We start from the raw sequence: 8,298 nt of genomic DNA on the forward strand, positions 1-8,298 counted from the left end.
ATATTATGATCTATGTTGTCTTTGAATGACTTTATTTATACATGTTTTATTGGCTTATAAATGAGTCATTTCAATCTTAGAAGATCCTCCTTGGACTTCTTTTAGGCTACAGTACATTTGTCCTGCTCCAAATTACTTTACTTTTTGACCCAAATAAGAACATAGTCTACTATTTTTCCTGTCCTACAGGTTCAAATGAATATTGAATCATTTATACAAGTATAAATGTTTTCTGGCATTGAGTTGAGCTGTATATGATCGTTACTTTTGCATTTATCTCCTGTCATTAATAAATTTTATCTTTGCAATGAGGGTAAATCTAGACTGTCTTCAAAGTGCCCTTTTGGTGATGGGGGAGGGCATTTCACCATAGAGTTATTAAGGACATTGAAGCAGAAACTCACAACATAATCCCTTAACCACAAAGTATCAATAGTTAACACACATGATAATCACTTTACTGTAATAAGGAACAAGGCTCGCTAGAATTTATAATGCAACAAGCAAAGTGTTTTCTGGATTCCTTGAAGGAATTGGAGGAGTTTCAATAAACTAATCCTTCGGCCTCTCAGGGGAAAAGGAATGTTACATTTCAGAAGCACCATTAAAACAAATACTGAGCATGAATGTGCCAATAACAGGAAATCATAGATATAGCAGGCTACCTTTTATTTTATTTCTAATTCCAATTAGTTATCTAGAACAGCAATCATAGAACATTTTTAAATAGTGGACTGGCAAATAATACAGGCTTGCATATGGGGTGACTCTGAATAAGTACAGAAGAATGTTTAAGGGTTCTTCTACTTAAAACCTTTTGTCTTCTGGTGTAGCAGCCACTGAAGTACATTTCAAAGCCATGGATCAAGAGACATCCCATCAAGGGCATAATTTTTTATTCATTCATTATTTGACACCTCTTCCAAAATAAGTAATTTGCGATATTACAGATGATTACACTAACTGGCTGGAGGTTGTGTGTGTGTTTGTGTGTCGGTAAGGGGGAAGGTGTGCTCAGGAGTAGTTTAGCCAATTTTTACTCTTCTTAAAAAAAAAAGAAAAGAAAGTGACTGGTTACTGGGTCCCCCACCCAGTACACTCTCGTAGAGAGGTGGTCTCTCAGATGTGGGGACTGTGCCTTATTCACTCTTACATTGCCATTGTTTTTAGCATAACACTTACCATGTGGGCATATTCAAACAAATTATTGAAATAAATTAAAGGGAATTAAATTGTTTCAGGCAACAGTCATGGGTCTGCAAGGGTAAAGGTTGTATTAATTAATTATCAAATATTTACTGACTGCCATTAACCTATCTCTAAACACATACTTAAAATCCAGAGAGTCCTAGAACTGAAGGAGATATTAAAGCTAATCTTTTTATATTCTCTTTATTGTTAGAGGGAGTCTGACACAGAGCATGTGAAGTGTATAAACAGAGGTTAATAGGTAGTGGAGGTGTGGCTCTAGAATTCCGTTTACCTTGCTCACCATCTCAATGTACTGCCTGGAAAATAGAAGATAACCAGTAAAGGTATTTTTTATAAACCATGCATGGGCCATATTTGGACCATGTACCTTTTATCAAAGGATGATATAAACTCTTCTCACATGATCAAAACACACTATGGGATACAAAGTAGTATAAGTTATGGATTCCAACTTTCAAGGTACTTTTAATTTTATGTGAAAATAAATATGAATGTAGATATTGTAAAGACTCAAAGAGAATCATGTGTGTTAAGAAATGACCTTGAAAGCCAATGTAAAATATTTTCTCAGTACCTTTTATGTGCCTGGAAATTTCCTGTATAATGGAAAATAGTGATGAACCAGGCAGACAATGGTTTTGCCCTTTGAACTTATGCTGTAGTAAGGAATGAAAGAGGTAGTAAGAGACTACAAGGAAAATAATTTCAAGTTGGGAAAAGATCTCAAGAATTGAGAATGTGTATACCATGTAATTGGAATTATAAGAATACTCTACTTACTAAACTGGAGAATACACGCTGAAGAATAAGAGAGGTGGCTCCCGTGTAAGTATGAGGAGCTCTGAGAGCCTTGAGCAAATGTGGGGCACCATGCAGGAGTTGGCTGCAGTTTTCACGCCAGGGGAACAATGTTTTGAAGGCAGAGGGACCGGTGCCCCAGAATCATTTCAATCTCTAAACACTGGAGAGGTGAGGACGGAAGGCAGAGGGGAAACGGGAAAAAGATAAATCTCTCCACACATGTGAAAGAGCTCGGATAAGGAGGACAAAGAAAATACAAATCTAAGGCTCACCTCCAATTTCTCTAGTTTGGATTTTTTAACCATAAAGCAAAAGTATACATCCAATTGGACAAAGCTATCTCACAAACATTCCTGGGAAATTATGAATGATAGTGAATTATTTTGAAGGCTATTGACCGTAACTAAGTCAATGTTATGCTTGGTGAGCTTGTATTATCAGATAGATAACCAAACCGAAACATAATGAACAAAACAAACACTCACGGCGATGGAGTTGGTTCTCATTCCCAGGACCCTCTAGAACAGAACAGACCCCCGTTGAGTTCTGAGACCTTAAATCCATATGGGGGTAGAATGGGGTAGTTGAACAGCTGACATTGTGGTTAACAGCTCAGGGCATAGCCTACTAGTCACCAGGATGTGTGTGTGTGTTTAATGACTATCAATCACTTTCTTACTGCCTTTAAATTCATGCCAACTCATAGCAACCGTCTAGTCCAGGGCAGACCTGTTCCTGCGAGTTCCTGCGATTGTAACTCTTTATAAGAGTAGAAACCCCATCTTTCTGCCAGGGAGCAACTGGTGGTTTTCAACTGTTGCCCTTGCAGTTAGCAGCCCGACACAACCACTATACTTCCAGAAATCCTTAACCAACTATAGAAATTATAAAATTGAAATCATATCCAAAATGAAGTCTTGATTTCTTGGCAAGCATCAGCAATTCAAACAAGACAAAGGATTAATAACAATTTAGGAACATGTAACAATATGAGTTCACAGGTGCAAATAGAGCAAATGTCAAAAAACGATGCTCTAATGAAGTGAAGAATGAGAGTGTTCTAGGATGAGTCTAGTATAAAATGACGGTCTCTGTCCAGGTAAAGGGGGCCTTTGGAGTCTCTTCACTCTTGTCTAACCGTTACACCCAAAATGAAACCTTGGAACTACTTACATGATGCATTCACTCACTTATTCAGTTACCAAGCCATATTGTATATGTTATCAAGAGTGAAATAAATGGAAACAGACAGGCAGAGGCAGAGGTGGGAGAAATCTGTGTTCAGAAAGGAGCAGCATAAACAGCATAAAGGAACAGCATCATGCTCAGGGTCTCCCAACTTAGACAGGTCATCTAAGGGGTCATGGAAATTGGAGTGGGGGATACCCAGGGGAGGGCATAAGCTTCAAGGTAAAGCTCAGGAGGAAAATGGAAATGAGGCAACTATCTGTAGTGATAGGTTCAAGAATTTATGATTGAAAAATGTCATCTGCTTTAAGAATAATAAAAAAAATGACATTTGTAAGACTACTGCAACAGAAATGGAGAAGGTGATGGTGAAGAGTAGCGGGAATAAATACTAGCTGAGCACAGCCTGTGGGTAGACACTGGTGTTTTCATCCTTTTGACATTCCTCCTAACAGCCCCTGTGGCTACTCATAGCACACCTCGATGCTTGTTGTCAGGTGTGGTCCAATCCGTTCTGACCTCTGCACCACAGAACAAACTATGGCCCTGTCTTCACCATCGTCACAATTGTTGTTTACAGGTGGAGTACAGGAAGGTTCAATTAGATGGCCACTCTTATTGCTGATCAGAACCAGCATTCAGATTTCAGTATCTTTGACTTCCAAGCCTGCATTTTTAGGAGAAGACAACTGGCCCCAGAGAGCTAGCCTGCTACAATTAGATGTACGGGCAGAAATCCTGGTCCCGCTAACAGGGAACTTGCAATCAGACCTGGGAAGTAAGCCAGGCACAACAGAGGGTCAATGCCAGGAAGACTATAATCAGGACTAGAAGAAAAACAATTAAGAAGATTGTTGGAAATTATAAAACTACATTTTCCCCAAAAGACCACGTATGAGATTAATTTTTATCTATTTTGTAAAATTCTGGGAAAGACCACCTTCTGTCATATGAGAGTAAGTAGAAGGCTTCCAATCATACATGCGCATATGTATGCCAAGCCAAACATATTTAAACATGCCTCTACAATCAGTAGAAGAGTACAGACAAGTTCTCTCAATAAAACACTTGTATTAGTCTTATCAGGGTATCTTAAACAAACAAATTTAAAAAACAGTTAAAATAGTGACTTCTGAGGCAATCAAGAAAATGCACTGCCGTCATCGAGTCAATCTGAGTCACGGTAATCCTAAAAGGACAGGGTAGAACTGCTTCTGTGCATTTAGGAGATTGTAGATCTTTATGGGAGTGGAAAGCCTCATCTTTCTCCCTTAGAGCGGCTGAGGGTTTGAAATTTCTGAATTGGTGGTTAGCAGCCCAAAGAAGAAACAACTCTTCTTGGCAGAAGTAGAGCTAGAAATGCTGCCTAGAGGTATGGATGGCGACACTTTGTCTCCCGTATCTTAGATAAGTTGTCAGGAGAGACCTGGTCCTGAAGAAGGCCACCGTGCTTGGTAAAGTAGAGGGGAAGGAAAGAGAGGAAGGCCCTCAGTCAGATGGATCGACACAGTGGCAGCAACAACGGGCTTAAACGTAGGAACCATGGTGAGGATGGCTCAGAACCCAGCAGTGTTCCAGTCTGTTGTGCATCTAGGCTTGCTATGAATTGGAATGAACTCTATGGTGCCAAACAACAAAACGAGCCCTCTGTGTAAGCCAATACCCCACCAGGGAACCTCTGAAAGACTTGCTGGACCAGCTCCATTCAAGGCAAAGATGTGAGCTCAGAAGGCTGACCTGGCTTTTTGGTATTCCCAAGGGATGGCTCTTGATGGAGTTTTTTCAAAACACACACGATGATCACACAGATTTTTATTATGAGGAAGTTGTAAGAAAATGGAATACTACATTGATGAGAAATAGGTGAGAAACTCGCGTTGTTCATTATGAGTATTCTTCCTGAGCATTCTTTGCGGGTGGCAGTCTTTGTCCTATGAGAATTTTATTTGGAAACCTTCCTCGTCCACCCCACAGGCCTGATCATGTACCTTTAGACTATTTTTGTTCCCCAAACTCAAAGAAAATTGGAAAGGAACATAATGTGACTATATCAAGGATGCCAAGGCTGCTGTTTTGATATGATATAAATTGAAGAGTGCAGAATTCTTTGAGTGAAGCATTAGAATTATGGACACACTGTCTTCCAGTGTATACAGACGTCTCACTCACTGACATCCAGTGATTCTGTTCATAGCGACCCTACAGGCCAAGGTAGAACTGCCCCTATGGGTTTCCAAGACTGTAACTCTACAGGAGTAGAAAGCCTCGTCTTTCTCCCACAGAGTAGCTGGTGGTTTTGAACTGCTGGCCTTTCAGTTAGCAGCCTGACCTCTGATCTTTATGCCACCAGGAATCCTGTGCATAGACATATGTGGAAGATATGCCGAGAAACAATAGCTTCATGCTTGACATTTTTGTTTAAAAATGTTTCTAGGATTTTTTAGCATTATTTGTTGGCCTACCCTCATTATGACACCTTCTAGAAAACCTTCCATCATGAGCATGATGGTTTTGGGAGGCAGATCTCTTTACATTTGAATTAGAGAGATAAGCAGTGTTCTTAGTAATTGGTTGACCTAGATTTTAACCCAGGTCTACCTATCTGAGGGCAAAGGATCATGCAGATGAAAAGATAAGGGATGAGGAGACATCAATTCCCTGGTAAGTCAGGAGGATAAGAGTGGATGGGGACTGTTATACCTGAACATGTACACATAGGCATTGTTCCTACACACTCAGGTACACCCATGTGCATGCTATGTTCTCCAGAAACATCTTTAAGGCTAAAGTGTGGCTCAGGAATCTCTTCAGTTAGCAGTGATCTGTGTAAGAGCAGTAAAGGAATTAAAGTAGATAAATGTCAACAATGCCTTACTTCTTAAGGTAACGTTTGCATTTCTGGATTTAACTTTCTTATTTCATCTCAACGAGTGTTCCTCCAAAAGTTGGAGCTGGTTGCTAACTGGTAATTTTGTTATGTCGAGTGAGGCTTAAGTCCGGGTGCGATTTGTTTAGCTGCTGAGGCTGCTGAGTCAACCTTGCAGCATTAGCAGCTCAGAGTTTCAGTGCCCTCTTTTTGTTTTCAGTTTTACAGGATGATGATCTGTTAGAATGGTGCTTGCTGCTGTGGCAATGTACACGAGTGTACAAATGAATTCCTCTCAACTGTGAGACATCTATTTTTCTTGCTGCAAAAACCTAGTTATCAGCTAGACACAGCAGCATTTGCTTTGTGCCTGATTGGGGAAGAAAGACAAACTAAAAGGAAAAAGTTGAATTACCACAGAATTTAAAGTCATTTTCACTAGAAAAGAATACAATGAGCATAAGAATGAATCATGAAAAAGATCATTAACAGAGTAGAGGAAATAGTCCTAAAAGAGAGATGGAAATGAAGGAAGAAACGTGTCTGGATAGGCCAGGTGTTCGCACTTAGGGCAAATTACCTACAGTTGGGAGACAGTTCAATACCTAGCTTTTCTGTCACTTAGTGTGTTAGACAGGGTTCTCTAGAGAAACGACACCAGGATACTTGTGGTTTTAGATAGATAGACAAATATAGCACCAAGAAACAGCTAATTAGTCCACACAACAGTTCAGAGGGCTCAGTTCAACTCACTTCCCCATTGTAGGCAAATATTGGAGGTCACTTAGGCCAGTTCCCACTTTTAATCCAGGAGCACATAAAATAGCAATTACAGGAGCCTTTAGAGATGCTGGGGCCCACTTCCTGAACTTGTTCCTTATGGGGGTGGTGAAAGGTATGTCCTCGGGACACTCCCTTTTTGGGTCTATGGGATTATCCTGATAGATCCATTCCAACCTACCGATCTCTCTAAGCTTTTGGATGCCTTCTTGTACAGTGTATGTACCAAGGTAGGTCAGGTACTTCAAGTTGGTCTAATCTAGGCTATCTGGCAGCCCATGCTTCGGCGAGTCAACCAAATAAGCTCTTAGATCCTATTTTAGGCTCTCTTGCTGAGACACGGAAGGAAGAATCTGTGCTTAGCGGCCCATATCAAGAAACTCAGACTGGTCTAATGCTACATTCTTTGCACCAGTACCCCAAACCCTTAGTAAAAATTCCCAGGAATATTCTCCAGGCTTCTACTTGTATGTCTCAGAAAACTTGCGCAGATCTTTGTGAGCATAGTGCACTTCTTCCTGAGTCATCATCTGACTGTCACCCTTAGGAACTTCCTGAGCCTTAATTCTAGTTAGAGGTCTACAGGAAATAATGGGTGGTAGGGGTGTTTCCTGGGTGGTCTCAGCAATATCTTGTAAGGCATCTCCCCCATGCAATGGTACAGATGCAGCCCCAGTTTGAACAATTTGGTTAATCTGCTCAGATGTGGGTTGTTTTACGGATAATGGATTAATCCCCTCAGCTGGGAGGGGTGGATCTATTGACTGGGGTGTCTCAATCATCTCTAGAGGCTTAATATCCTCCTCTTCTGGAACATCAGCCTATATGTTCCCATCCAATGTTTCAGGATCCCAATTCATTCTGATTAATGCCCTTACTTTAATATCAGACACTGTTCTAGACCTACAATTCAGCTGATGCTGTAATTCAGTTACTCGTGTGATGAGACTCTGGATGTAGTTTTTGGCAATATCAGCTCTATTATTAGAAGAGAGAAGATTCTGCTTTGTAGCACATGCACAGGCTTTTAGGTCTGTTATTCAGCACTTGAGTTGTGCTTCTGAGGTTCGAGATTACCCCTTTCCTTGATCACATTTTCTATTGAAAGGAGGACCAACCAACCAACTTCCCTGTACTTCTCATCCTGACAAAACTGCTAGAAAATATCAATCACACGATCACCCAGAGCCTCTCCTCTCACCAGCACTTCATCTATTGGTGGTGATACTGTGAATATTAGCTTTGCTACTTCACACCATGAATTAACACCACCCACTCTAGTAAGAGGGACAGACTTAGCCATGCCTTTAGGGGTAGATATAGCATTATCAGTGCTGTTGAGCCTAATCAGGCTGGAGAGCCAATTTGAAAAGCCCATATTTATGATCTTGTTTCTCTAGAACCACTCCTGGTATCAATTATTTTAGACAGGGTTCTCTAGAGAAACAAAA

General features: G+C 40.5%; 1 protein-coding gene across 1 annotated transcript in view; it reads right to left on the reverse strand.

Annotated features, from left to right (window-relative positions):
* The window catches only part of LOC101653524 (serine/threonine-protein kinase TNNI3K), a 354,136-nt gene that overhangs the window by 51,747 nt on the left and 294,091 nt on the right, over positions 1–8,298 (reverse strand).

The sequence above is a fragment of the Echinops telfairi genome, unplaced genomic scaffold, assembly GCF_000313985.2.
Source record: "Echinops telfairi isolate 266 unplaced genomic scaffold, ASM31398v2 ScPeMD7_443;HRSCAF=831, whole genome shotgun sequence".
In the NCBI taxonomy this organism is placed as follows: Eukaryota; Metazoa; Chordata; class Mammalia; order Afrosoricida; family Tenrecidae; genus Echinops; species Echinops telfairi.